Source organism: Nelumbo lutea, chromosome 6, assembly GCF_056320005.1.
Source record: "Nelumbo lutea isolate HS-2025 chromosome 6, American lotus-T2T, whole genome shotgun sequence".
Classification (NCBI taxonomy): Eukaryota; Viridiplantae; Streptophyta; class Magnoliopsida; order Proteales; family Nelumbonaceae; genus Nelumbo; species Nelumbo lutea.
In genome coordinates this window covers 68329129-68342552 of record NC_142689.1, presented here as the reverse complement: position 1 = coordinate 68342552, position 13424 = coordinate 68329129, and the positions used below count along the sequence as shown (strand labels likewise).

Below are 13424 nucleotides of genomic sequence, written 5' to 3'. Positions count from 1 at the left end.
AAATCCTTCTCCCTAGGGTGACATGTGTCCCCCCACTTCAAGTGGTTAGAGTAGGAAAAATAAATCTCTCTCCCCTAGTGTGACATGTGTCTCCCTACTTCAAGTGGTCAAAGGAGGAAAAATAAATCATTCTCTCTAGGGTGACATGTGTCCCCCCACTTCAAGTGGCTAGAGGAGGGAAATAGTCCTCTTGTTAAAATATGACAAGTGGCATCCCCTTATAAATAAGTGAGACATCTCACTAGAAATTAATCAAAATGGATTTATTCTTTTAGGGCCTGTTGTTCCATTAAATGGGCTCTATTACAGGCCCATTAAATGCTTTTTGAATTATAAACAAGCCCAATTAATTTGGGGCTTATTGTTCACTAAACTAGAGTGTAGGCCCCTTTCTTTATTAAAATGTTTCAGCCCACTAATAGGACCGACTAAGCTTATAATAAACCCCTGTTTTTCTTCTTTATTATTATTTTTTTAAGCTGTGACTGAAAATATCTTAATAACCTGCTCCTAGTCCAGCAAACTTAAGGACTTAACACCATCCAATTGTAAAAAGCATATTATTAGAGATTTAAATAGTTTGCACTAGTGTATTAGGTGGGATATTTAGATTTTCATGTAGTGTTTTTTTTTTTCAAATTTTAATTCTTCAATAGATAAGATATTTAAATTTTGGAATGTTTTGATTTTCACGGCTATCTAGAATCTAGAAATAGTAGAATTTTGGAGTGTCTGAAGTATTCAATAACTTCAAGGTAGGGTAAAATAATTACTTGAAGAGTGCAGATTGAATAAGGAAACTCTGAAGTGTGTGGCAGTATTTTGAAGGTGTGTGAGGCTTTTACTCTTGAAGTCTATGTAGAACTGAGGCTTTGAAATGAGATTTTGCTATTATGGGCGGTGTTATAATTGAATTTTTGGCACCATCATTCAATACTCAACTATTCAACTTAGTATGGTTAAACGTTTTGTCCACAACCACCAAAAATATGTACATTTAGAACCCATATAGATCTTTTTAGTGCTTCAGAAACTTATATTTGATTGTGATTTATGTTTGTATTTACTAGTTGTAATGGTGCTTCAAAAACTTGATGATTTGAGCAGGTTGATATCTTATTTAAAACTTGACGGTGAAACAATTTGTTAATTTATATAGATTGTTGAATGGACATGTTGCTTTTCTTTATATTTTCCAGCTATTCTTTTCATTTTTCTAGCTAATTAGGTTGTTCTTTTCTGTTTGTTGGTAATCAGGTTGCTAAAGTGAACAACTTTGGTTCATGGATAGATGCAATCTGGGTGACATAGGTTTTGGATAGAGGTGGGTTCGTGGATAGGTTAAGATTTTGGAATTGGGTGTGAGTATAGCATTTCGGGTTCATGAGAGCATATGCCCTGGGTTTAATATATGGAGTTTTGGGTTCATGAGAACATAGTGGCTGGGTTTAATATATAGTGTTTGGGGTTAACAAGAAAACATATATGGCGATTTGGTGATGGCCCCTCTGCCTCAAAATCAGAATTCATGATCATGCATACCTGGTCCCTTGGACCTGCGTGCAAACTGTAAAATAAGTCCAGTGTGCGCCTAATCCATCAAGCCAGCCCAATCCATTAACATCCTGGCAAGAAACTAAGCCCCATTGGTTAATTAATTCAAACATAGTGAAAAAAACCGTAAAGTTAGAGTTGATAGTTAATTAATTAAAATTAAAAGAAGAATTGATAGTTAATGGCAGCTGATATATATTGAACTCAGCCTAAATCCCAACCATTTAGGGTTGGCCACACGAATCCTATCCCACCGCTGTGGTCCATAAAGAGTGTAAAGGCGGCTGAGATATGGACCAAAAGGATTGGTACTACAACCGTACAAATAAGTTGGTTAATCCAGTAAGGAAATCAACGGTGGCGGAACTACATCCATACAAAACACGAGGACTTGAAATGAGTCTTGTTGGGTGCAAATTCATTGGACTCAAATGTATTGTTTCAGGCCTAGAAGGAAGAAACAAATAATTTGACTTGTATGCCCACCTTGATGTGGTGGTTCAGTAACAAGGAACACCTTCGCCATATGTACCTTCTCGTCATAAGGGTGTCAATTAGACTGAATTTGGTCCAATATGGGTCCTTTAGAAATGAAGCAGGTCCCAATCTAATGACTACTTTGGACTGGTCTAATTCAATTTCAGAATCATCCAATTTGTTCAAATTATTCTTATAATTTAGATTGGTTGCAACTCAGATAATCTAAGTCCATTGACACCTGTTTTTTTTTTTTTTTTTTTTTTTTTTATATCTTTGACAAGATTGCTTCAATCCGATCTATCCATTATAAATTTATTATGAATGGACCAGGTCCAATCCAGACCAATAATTTTTTGTTGCACAATTATATTTAGATTGGTCCCACACAATCGGTCCATTGACACCCCTACTTATCATGCATCATCTCATTTGGTCCAATGAAAGCAGGAAACTAAATTTGAACTTAGTATGTGATTACTTGTCTATCCTTGGCTCCTTATATATACAGTCATATAGAGAGAACCTCCATTAATTATTAGGCCAGTACGGCAATACTAAGCACCCTCCTCGCAACCTAATGTCTATGGTGAGTTTTAGATCTTTATCTTGTTTGTCTCAGCATGGTTCAAGGTCATGGTAAAATCTAAGGCTGCCTTTGGTTGTAGTGCAATTTTATTTGCATTAATATAAATGCAAGATCTGATTTGATTTGATTTTGGGTTTTACTATATTTTGGTTCAAGTCTTATTTTATTTCGTTTTTTTACTGAAGTCATGGTAAAATTTGAAACAAAAATAAATCAGAATTTAGATCCAAATCATTTACAATACTATAATTTTGCACCAGTGCAAATAAATTTGCATTGCAACCAAATGCGGCATAAGGGGCGGCTTAGAGAGATGACAAGAAGGTGGAGGAAAGTAGCCATTGTTAGCGGGAGAAGAAACTCATTATCCAGATCGGTGATAGATAGATGTAATGAGTCGGTTAGCAATAAGGGTATATGGCACCTATATAAGAGAGGTTTTCGTATAATTCCCTTGGCATATGCCAATAGCAATCGCATTCATAGAGCTCCTTAGGCTCCATTTGTTTTTCGGTAAGTTATTTATCTGGGTAAATGCACTTACCTGTGTAACCTAGGTAAGTGCATTTATCCATATTCTTTTATTTTTCAGGTAAATAATATAATGACGACCATTCTAGCTATAAAAATTCCATAATCAAAATGGGCATTTTTGTCTCATCTAAGTATTGGAAACTTCCCAAGATGGGAAAGTTAATTTACCCACATAAAAGTTAAGTGATACATAGGAAAATAAACTTTTCCTAGTCCCCACATAAGTGATTCACAATCTCATTGACCAACTTTCCCCTCTCTCAAAATCCCAAAAAACAAAAGCCCCATTAAAATAATGTACTGAGAGGAATTTGGGTACAAGTCATATGCTTAATGACCAATCATCTAGATGAAAAATTGCTTTTTTGCTTTTCAAAAATAAAACTAAAAACATGTTCTCAAGGTTTTTGAACCATCGTTGGCCCGGACGGTTAGACTGTTCAGCCTGAGAACCGTCCAGGCAACCAGTTCCGTTTTACCCCAAAGATGGTATTTGGTCAAAAACCGTTGAAAAAGTCAACAACCTGTTGACTCGAGCGGTCAAACCGTTGAACCATTCAATGATTTTGACCTTTTTTATTTTTTAATTTCTTTATTTTTTTATCAGAACGGGCCATCTGTTCGAACCAGACGGTTGAACCATCAACCTAGAAACTAGTGGTCAGAACGGTTCCGCTCCTAGATCTTTTTTTAAAACGTTGCATGTTCTTAAAAATCTTGTTTCAAAAGCATGTTTAATTTACTATTGGACCTATTTACATGTGGGTTGGTGTTCCCCACGATAGCTTCAAAGCAAACTTTATATCTACAGGAATTTTTAGTACGTATTAGTAGCCCAAGTCAACCTTGTATGTTTTTGTTTTTAAAAGCAGCTTTTTGTTGGATTCAGGGTATTTTCTGAATAAGAGAGAAAATATTTTTGATTTATCATGAAAAAGAATGCGTTTTTTATTTTTGATTTTTAATGTTGCGTTTGGAAACGATGTAAATAAGTGTGAATGCAAATATGTAGTATAAAACGATTCATATAAATTGTAAAATCGGGTTAGTTTTGCACTGACAAATTTACCTTCTTACCAATTAGATTCTTAACTCTAATGGATGCAAACATAAATTCCAATAAAGCTTTATCAAAAGCCCACTTGGATGCAAATTTACTTCTTTTTTATTGAAGTAGGATGTCGGTTGGCTGTAGATCTTTCCTCCCCAGCTGCATCTTCTCAAAAGCATCCAAAAAGAGGATGTCGGTCGAACTACCAAAGTTGACCAGAATCTGCTTTACCTCGAAGTTGTTATTTATCATCTTGACAACGGGGGCGTCGTCGTGTGGATACTGGATCCTGCAAGCATCATCTTTGGTGAAATAAATAACTTCCCCCACACGAGTGCTTTTCGGCGGGTTCTTGTCCTCGTACTCGAGCTCCTAAACTGAGTTTCTTCCCATTGCACTGGTACATCCTACCACAATCGAATTGCTAGTGATCATGTTGATCACTCCACAAATAGGTCGCTCCGATGGTGGTGGATCCCAAGGTGGATGATCTTGATCCCTATCCTAATTCCTACTTGACTTTGGCACTTCTCTTGGCTAGTCAACAAGCCGGCTCCAGTTGTTGCGCTTGATGAACTGCTTTAGGTAGTTGTGACGGATCAACTCCTTGATCTCGTCCTTCAAGTTTCTGCAGTTCTCTATGTCATGGGTGGCCATCTCCCCCTGGGTGGATTCTCATCCTGGGTGGCCATCTCACATACTTGGTCATCTTTATTTGTATTGAAATTTCGCCCCACTTTGCATTTAGGGCGGTGTAACTCCAGTTCTGAACTAGAGGGGTTTTGGAATGCCGGCCTGATCTAGAACTCCGATGGGGGGACCTGCTTCTTCTTCTTCACGACTTGGTTCGCCTGTTGCGAGGTGACCAGCTTCTCTTTGGCGACTTACTCTTGCACCATTGCTTATTGCTTCCTACTTCTTCTTCAGCTCGCTTCCTCTTCCTAGTCAGCTTTAACCGGGATCCTAGCGCCTCCTTCACCTTTGTGAACTTGTTGGCATGGTGGAGGAACTCCTCCATAGAGGAAGGAGGGTTCAACTCAATTTCCTAGTGCAAGTCAGGGTGGTGAACGCCATTGACCATTGTGGTGAACTAGACTGCTAGGTCGAGGTTCGGAATCTAGAGGCGCTCCAAGTTGAACCTCTCGATCTAATCTTAGAGCGTCTCATCTGGTTGCCAATCCACGTTCAGTAGGCATGTTGCTGATTTTGGGCACCTCTTGCTAGTGGTGAAGTGTGTTGTAAAAAGATCTATGAACTGGTTCTAGCTTTTTATTGAGCCCATGGCTAGTCCCAAGTACCACATTCGAGTTGTACCCTAGAAAGTCGTCGAGGGCCATGCAAAGGCTTGCATCATTTGCCCCGTGAAGCTGTATCAAGGACTGGAAACTATCGATGTGGTCGATTGGATTTGTTGTGCTGTCATATAATTCTAGTCTCAGGGCTTTGAAGTCCTTAGGCCATGGGGTCGTAATGATCTTAGGTGCAAGTGGAGAGGTGCGGGTCACCTGCTGTATTGCTGGTTGGGGGATGACTTGGCTTACCTCATATTTTCTGTCTGCCTCCTCATTGTTGGTGGGAGCGAGGTGACTTCTCCTAGAGTGGCAGCGTGCACATCGGCGACGCTTTCTCCTTGACACTTCGATTGTGCTGTTGCCTTTGGTTCCGATAGGTGTCGTGGCTCTGTTGTGTTTCTCAACTGGGACTTGGTTCCGGTCGTCAATGCGATAAGGTGGGTCCAGGACTTGGTCCTGGTTCTGGTTGTTGCTGGTGCTGCGGTGGTTGCTATGTTACCAGGGCGGCAAACTGCTCCTCCCACGTCCTCATCTACAAATTCATGCCTTGAACGTATTGCACCAACTCATGGAACTAGCGCATGTCGATTCCAGTAGGAACCATAGAGGGCTCGACTGGTGGGAGAGGTGTGTTCACTTGGTGTAGGGGGAAAGCGGGATTTGACATTACTGGTGCACCTGGCAGAGTCAAGGGCACTATGAACTACCCAATGGTCATGGAGTGGACTTCAGGATGTGCTCTGGGCTGGTCTTGCCCCCCTGCGACCTAGTTATCGTTGGCGAGTTGGTTTTTGATTAAGGAAGCCATTGAAGTAATAAAGATAGCAAGGGAGTGAGAATACGACTTTTTGTTGCATGTTCTCATAGATGACATCAATTGATGATGCGTGATTTGAATGCTCCTTGTTGGAGGACAGTTCGAACGTCGGACTAGTGATGTGGATGGGTTGAATTGCAAGACAAGACAATCCGAGTGTTCAGGGGTTCTTTACCTGGTGTGGTCACTCTGATGCTTAAGTTAGTGATGGAAGTTTTGAGAGAGTTGATAGCTTGAAACCAAGAGAATGCGAGAGATAAACCATGCGTACCTTGTGAAGCTGGGGGTGAGGCCTTTGTACAGGCAAGTTGTCATGGGCCTTATGATGCATGTCCGAGATCACCAGTCTGTCTGGTTTGGAGTTAGCTTCGCACCCAAAGATGGACTCTGTGTAAGCTTATAAGGCTTATCAGGTCCATTCGATTCGGGAAGAGTGAAGATAAGATCCGTTGGCGTGCACTGTGATCTCAAAGAAATCAGAAACAATTGACTTATTTCTAGAAGGAGGCTACGTGGCACCTTGACAGGTGGATAGATGTAGCGAGCTGCTCGGGCATCGGTCTAATTAAGTGGCCCGAGGTGACTTAAATTACTTAGACATCCGAGGTCACTAACGTGTCATTATGTCACATCAACGCTCTAGGTGTCATCATATTATTCAACGGGCCAAATCGTTCCTCATCAGAAACCTGGTAACATTAATTTTAACTTTCAACCCAAAGCCCAACCTGACTTGAGTAATAATTGGATTGGGTTAAGATTTAAAATCTTGGGTGGGAAATCGGTTAGGATTAAGGATGAGGTTTTAAACAAACACATCAGGTTGGACTAGAGTTTACTTCATGCACCCTACGTAGTCCTGGATGCATGGCAGTTTGGAAGAAGTACAAATAGATATAAAATAATACAAAATGTAAAGTTTTATATTCTACATATTTGTATTTATACTCCTTCCAAACTAAGTCTTTAGGCGCAAAGAACCAGCCAAAAGTAATGGTCCTTACTGTTTAGTACCGACTTAAGCAATATAATTTTGGGCGTTTTGGCGGGAGTTGGACGTCTAGAAAGCTAGGTTGGATAGCGAAGCAAGCAAAGTGCAAAGAATGAAGTGGTCACATCACATTCACATGAATGCCCATGGGTTATGGGGTAATGAGTTATGTCCTACCTTCCCAAATCCAACGAACCATCACTACCTCTGGTCTTTGTCTTTCATATGGTTCACGTCTCCATAATTCCTACTTCTTTTTCATTATCCATTATTTTGCCGCGGCCACTCTACATCTTTACGTTTTACTTTTATACATACATGAAAATTTGGTAAGACAGTAAAAGTATAAAGTGCAAACACAAAAATATATACGGCATAAATACGTACGAAACAATATAAAATACAAGATTTTGCACTTTATACTTTTACTGTCTTACCAAGAAGTGCCATGATCGGAGTATAACAAGATCGACGATGGAAGATCGTTAGTTTTCATGTTAGCCAGCGCAGAAGCGGTAGAAACTAGAAATTAAGGGGCAGCGATGGATGGTTACGTTCACTGAATAAACTATTTCCTCACATAGTTGATAGCACACCAGTAGAAACAAACGACAAAGGATGAAACGAACAATAGTGGACCACGGTCTTCAAACATTCCAATTTTCCAAATCTGTTATCCAATCGACCCATGTGGCCTTGCATCCCATGCTTCAATACTATGGTTTCAGCTTTCTTCCTTCACAAGTATATATAAAGCAATCACCTCAATTGCTCTCCCTACACAAAACCCACAAAGCTTCTCATTGTTCATCATCAGCAAATTAAGTAGTCAAGGTCTCAAATAAGAAGCCATGATCAACCCCAAGAGGCTCATAGAGATGGCTAGGAGGTGGCGGAAGGCAGCCGCCGCCGGGAGTCTAAGAATCTCTTTACCAAGAGCCCACGGCCACGGCCACCGGGGCGCGGCAGTGGCGGATAAAGGCCATTTCGTGGTGTACACAATTGATAAGAAGCGGTTTGTGATTCCTCTGCAATATCTCAACCACAGTATTGTTGTGGAGCTGTTCAAAATGTCTGAAGAGGAGTTTGGGCTACCGAGCAATGGGCCTATTACCTTGCCTTGTGATTCTGTATTCATGGAGTACGTTGTTTCTTTTCTTGGGAGTCGTCTCATCGACAGTTTAGAGAACGATTTGCTCTTGTCCACCATTGCTGGCCGATGTTGTGTATCTTCTACTTCTTCTCTTCCCCATGCCCATCGTCAAACCAACCAGCAACTACTCGTTCATGGATTGCAAAATTAATTAATCACCATTTAATCCAGAAAAAAATATTAATTCTTTTCCAATTGTATTTAATTTTTGAGGGTAAATGAAGCTTTGGTTTGGCTTTGGCAGTTTGCCGTGTTTAGCCAATTAGTAGACTGTATATAATATAGGTCTCTCTCTCTCTCCTTGGATCAGCCAGTTTAGCTGAATAGACAACCATAATATAATTCTTGGTCTCCTGCTCTCTCCCTTCTCGCTCTCAAGTGGATTAATGAATACTCGTATAGTGCATTAATACTGTAATATACGGTACTATAACTCTCAAACTCAGATAATATAAACTCACAATACCGTAATATATTATATAGACTATATATAGCCGTTAAAAGTGGACTTGAATGTGAAAATCCACAAGATTTTGCAACTTAAAATGAAATTGAAAAACCTCATGATCTACCTTGTGTAAGGAAGCCCAAAGCTGAAAGTGAGTATGAAAGATTTCTTTGGCTGAAAATAGGGGGTGTCAATTAGATCAGATTTGATCCAATCCAATCCGGTCTGATATGAGTCCATGATAGATGGATCAGGTCCAGTCCAATCTAATAAATATTTTGGACCATTTTGGACCAGTCTAATTCAATGTCTAAATCATCAAATTTGTTTAAATTTGTTTTAACTTAGATCGATTCCAATCCAAACCTAGTCCATTGACACTTGTATTCTTATCTTCCCATCAATGAACCAGATATTGGTTCAATCGGACTTAATCCAATATAAATCCATTATGGATGGACTAAGTCCAATTCAACTCATTAGATACTTTAGACCAATAATTCTGCACCAGTCCAATACAAGGGTGATATTAATTATCACCCTTGCATTTCTATATGAAAGTCACTAAACACCATCATTGTTTACCATCTCGCCGGTGTCTAAACCACAGCAAATACATATAATCACCGGGGAACCACTCTTGCTCTCAATGTCGCATTTTTCATAGGCCCAGCCAAGCCATGACCAAGGCCCAGAAGTTCGTTCCATTTGCAAGTAAGTGGCAAAAGGCAGCTGCTATTGGGAGATCTAGCATCTAGGAGAAGAAAGTCATTCCAACCGAGAGAACTGGTGGGCTGGGCTCGGATGGGCTTGGTTGGGCCTTTCTCTGCATGCCTCATGTATGTTTAGTTGCATTATGTGCCAGTGCTGCTGACTCAAGACTTGAGTATGTTATTCTCAGTTAGTCAATTAAAATATTTCTTGTGAAATAAATAATAAAAGAGTATATCAATAGTGACATATATGGTACATACCTTTGCAATATTATGCCCATACTTGCTTTTGGCCTCACGTCCAGACGCCATCTCCGGAACTTTAGTTCATATACTTTCCTCTCTCCGCTGTCTCTTCTGATCTTTCTCTTTCACGTGCATTGCTTATTTGTTTTGTTAAAAAAGGGTATAATTATTGCCTTATTCTTTTTTTTTTATTTTTTTTGGTAAAAGGGTATAATTATTGACTTTTTTTTGGCTAGGAGTAGAAGAAAAGGGATAAAATTAATTATTGACTTCAATGGCCTGCAACAACCTGGATGAATCCAACGTGGCAAAGCACAATATCTCGTTTGGCCCTTCCCGTTTTATATCCTACTAATTAAATCCAATGGGTTTGATTGGTCAATTACATGAGAAATTGTACCTGTACACTTGATTAAAAAAATTAGTTTTTCTCTTACAAAACCCAGTTTTGAATTTATCTCACATTGGAAAATTATAAGTTTTATTTTCAATATTTCAATAGGAGTTGATTTACACTCCTTAGAAATAGTAGATGAGAGTATGGGGGTTTGATACCACGCAACACATGTGCCGCGTGTGCATATGTGTGCAGCGTAATGAGGCGCTTTAGATGTGCACTTTACTCTCACCCGCGTGGCTCGCGAAGGGTGGCTTTGGTTTTGGTGCGTTGCTAACTGTTGATCACCGTTGATGAGATCAATGGTCATAATGTTTTAAATTGTGACTGTTCAAGGTGCCTTCTTTAAACTAGCACCTACCTTTTCTTCATACCTCTTCACAAACTATTTAAGGAGCATGAATCAGACTCCAAAGACACGATTTCAAAATTCACTTTCTCTCTCTCTCTCTCAGTCCAGTCTGCTACAGTCTCATAGAAGGTTTCTTTGGAGACTCTTCAACTTTGCTGGTTGTAGATTCTCGCCCAAGGCTTTGTTGTATCCTAGGAATGAATTTGCCTGTAACCCAATAGCAAACTTAGTGAAACTAAGTGGAGGCAAATAACGTTCTAAAGACAATGTCTTCAGATGCGCCTCAGAGCTTCTCCTCCAAAGTTTTAGTGACCCCATTGTCCAATAACTTCTCCTAATAAAAAGTAAGGGAGATGTTCCAAATACACGCTCATGTGGGGTGCAGATATATACTCGAGTGGCACGTGCAAAAGAGGAATCCAGACCTAGTAGGTACTTTCAGTGAGCAATCTGGATAAGGTTATTGATGAAGGGCGATTAGGCCCAATCTCGTAGCTCGGGGACACGTGTACATGACCTGGCCTAGTGTACAACTCAACTTGACAACATGACTGCAACTTGACGGGAGAAATACGCCGAGTCCAACGCTGGCCACTTGGTGAGTTAAGCAACTTGCCGGGGACCGACGCCTGGCCAATTTTGACTCCCACCAAGTATGGAAGGTCTCGATTTCTCCCAGGGGCCCGAAGCTCTCCATTCCCAAAGTGGGTGATGTTTTAGAGCTATACCTCTCGGCGAGTGACGAGGTGGTCAGCTCAGTACTAATAAGAGAAGTAGATCGGGTCCAACGACCCATCTATTATGTTAGTAAATTACTCTAAGGAGCAGAGACGAGGTACCCGAAGATAGAAAAGTTAGCCTATGCATTGGTTATAGCTGCACGAAAGCTCCGCCCATACTTCCAAGCTCACACCATCGTTGTCCTCACCAATAAACCTCTAAGGCAAGTTTTGCTCAAGCCTGAGGTCTCAGGAAGGTTGAGAAAGTGGGCCATTGAGCTCAGCGAGTACGAGCTCCAGTACAAACCGCGAACCACTATCAAGGCCCAAGCCTTGGCAGATTTCGTCGCAGAATGCACCTTCAACTCTGAAGTCCCCAAGCCAATAGAACACGAGGCCCCAGTACGAGAGAGCTCGAAGTTCCTGGACCGGTTGAACACGAGCACTGTGAAGTAGCAACCAACACGACATCTCTCCTAGTTAGGTTAAGCCCGAACTGGGATGATGAACCCTGGATCCTTCATGTAGATGGCTCATCAAATCAGTAGGGCAGCGGGGCTGGGACCGTTCTGTATGGACCAAGTGGTGTGAAGTTGGAGTATGCACTACGCTTTGAGTTCGTGGCATCCAACAACAAAACAGAATATGAGGCATTGCTAGCCGGGTTGGACCTTGTAAAGGAAGTGAAAGCCAAGCACATCATCATCTACAATGACTCCTAGCTCGCGGTAAATCAAGTCCTGGGTGAGTACGAAGCTCGCGAACCGACTATGGTAGCATACTTAGCCAAAGTGAGAGAGACTCTGCTTAACTTCCGCTCATACTTCATCCGACAAATCCCGAGATCAGAGAACGCTAAGGTTGTACATCAAGACCATGCCCTACCAACAAAGGATAGCTCGGTACTACAACGCCAAGGTCAAAAATTGAACTCTCGGCGTTGGCGATCTAGTTCTCCGCAAGGTTATGGTGCCTGAGCCCGGTGTTGGCAAGCTCGGTCCGAACTAGGAAGGACCCTACCGAGTAAAGCGAGTACTCGGGGAAGGAACATACGAACTCAAAACCCTAGAAGGGAAACAAGTACCTCGGGCGTGGAATATCGTCAACCTAAGACTATATTACCCGTGAACCACCAAACTGAGTGAGCCACGAGTCACTCCTTTCTAGCCTTAGGGTCAATTTGCCAAACAAGCGACAACATCGGCAACACGAGGTCCAGTCACCCCATTAATAGGGGCAGACTCTAGGAAAACGGCTTGGTGTGACCACGAATCATTCCCTCCAGCCTAAGGGTCAACGCGCTAGGTTAATTGAAGACCTCGGTGCTATACATGACTCTACCGCCTCGCCAGCATAGGCTTTAGCACGCCAAAGACCAAAGGCGTCTTGAGAACAGACCTTCGAACTCCTAGCCTACCTCGGTATATGCGGCTAGAGGTAAACGCCAACCTAAATAGCTAAGCAGGCAGGTCGGGCACGCGCCTTACTATGCTTACCTCGGTGTACGTCGCTAAAACCTGATGATCACCCCTACTAAGTGCATGAAGACAGTTTGGGGTGACAGCGGAAAAGGGTCGCTCACTTCAAGGACTGAATTTACTAAACAACTAAGATAAAGCAAACACTCCGACAGAAGTGAATCATACAAAGGAGAACACAAAGAAACAAGTAGTGTGATTTCATTACAAATGTGATTTCGTTACAAAATCTGGGTCGTAAACGTGATTTCATTATAGAATCCCAAATGCAAAGAAATAAGAAAAGGGGAATACAAGGAGCACACAATTATTTAGAAGGCTTATTAGCTTTACTCGGGGCCTCTTCGGGGGCTTCCTCGGGGCCTCTTCGGGGGCTTCCTCGAAGATGACCCTCATCTTCGGAATCTGGGTCATCTGTGGCCTGACGGGCCATGTCGTCTATAATATTATAGGTGGTGAAGGCACTTATGTCAAGATCAGGGTATGCGTTCCTTATCCACCACCTATTGAGCTTGAACCCCCTATAGTAGGCCTTCGACATTACGTTGTCAAATCTAGACGACTTGACATAGTCGATAATGGCCTAGGCCTTCACTTCCCCGAGAGCTTCGTC

At 41.4% G+C, this 13424-nt stretch overlaps 1 pseudogene; it reads left to right on the top strand.

Moving 5' to 3' along the window:
* The first annotated feature begins 8183 nt into the window (after window positions 1-8183).
* Window positions 8184-8609, top strand: LOC148849457 (auxin-responsive protein SAUR68 pseudogene; annotated as a pseudogene).
* The last annotated feature ends 4815 nt before the right edge of the window (window positions 8610-13424 follow it).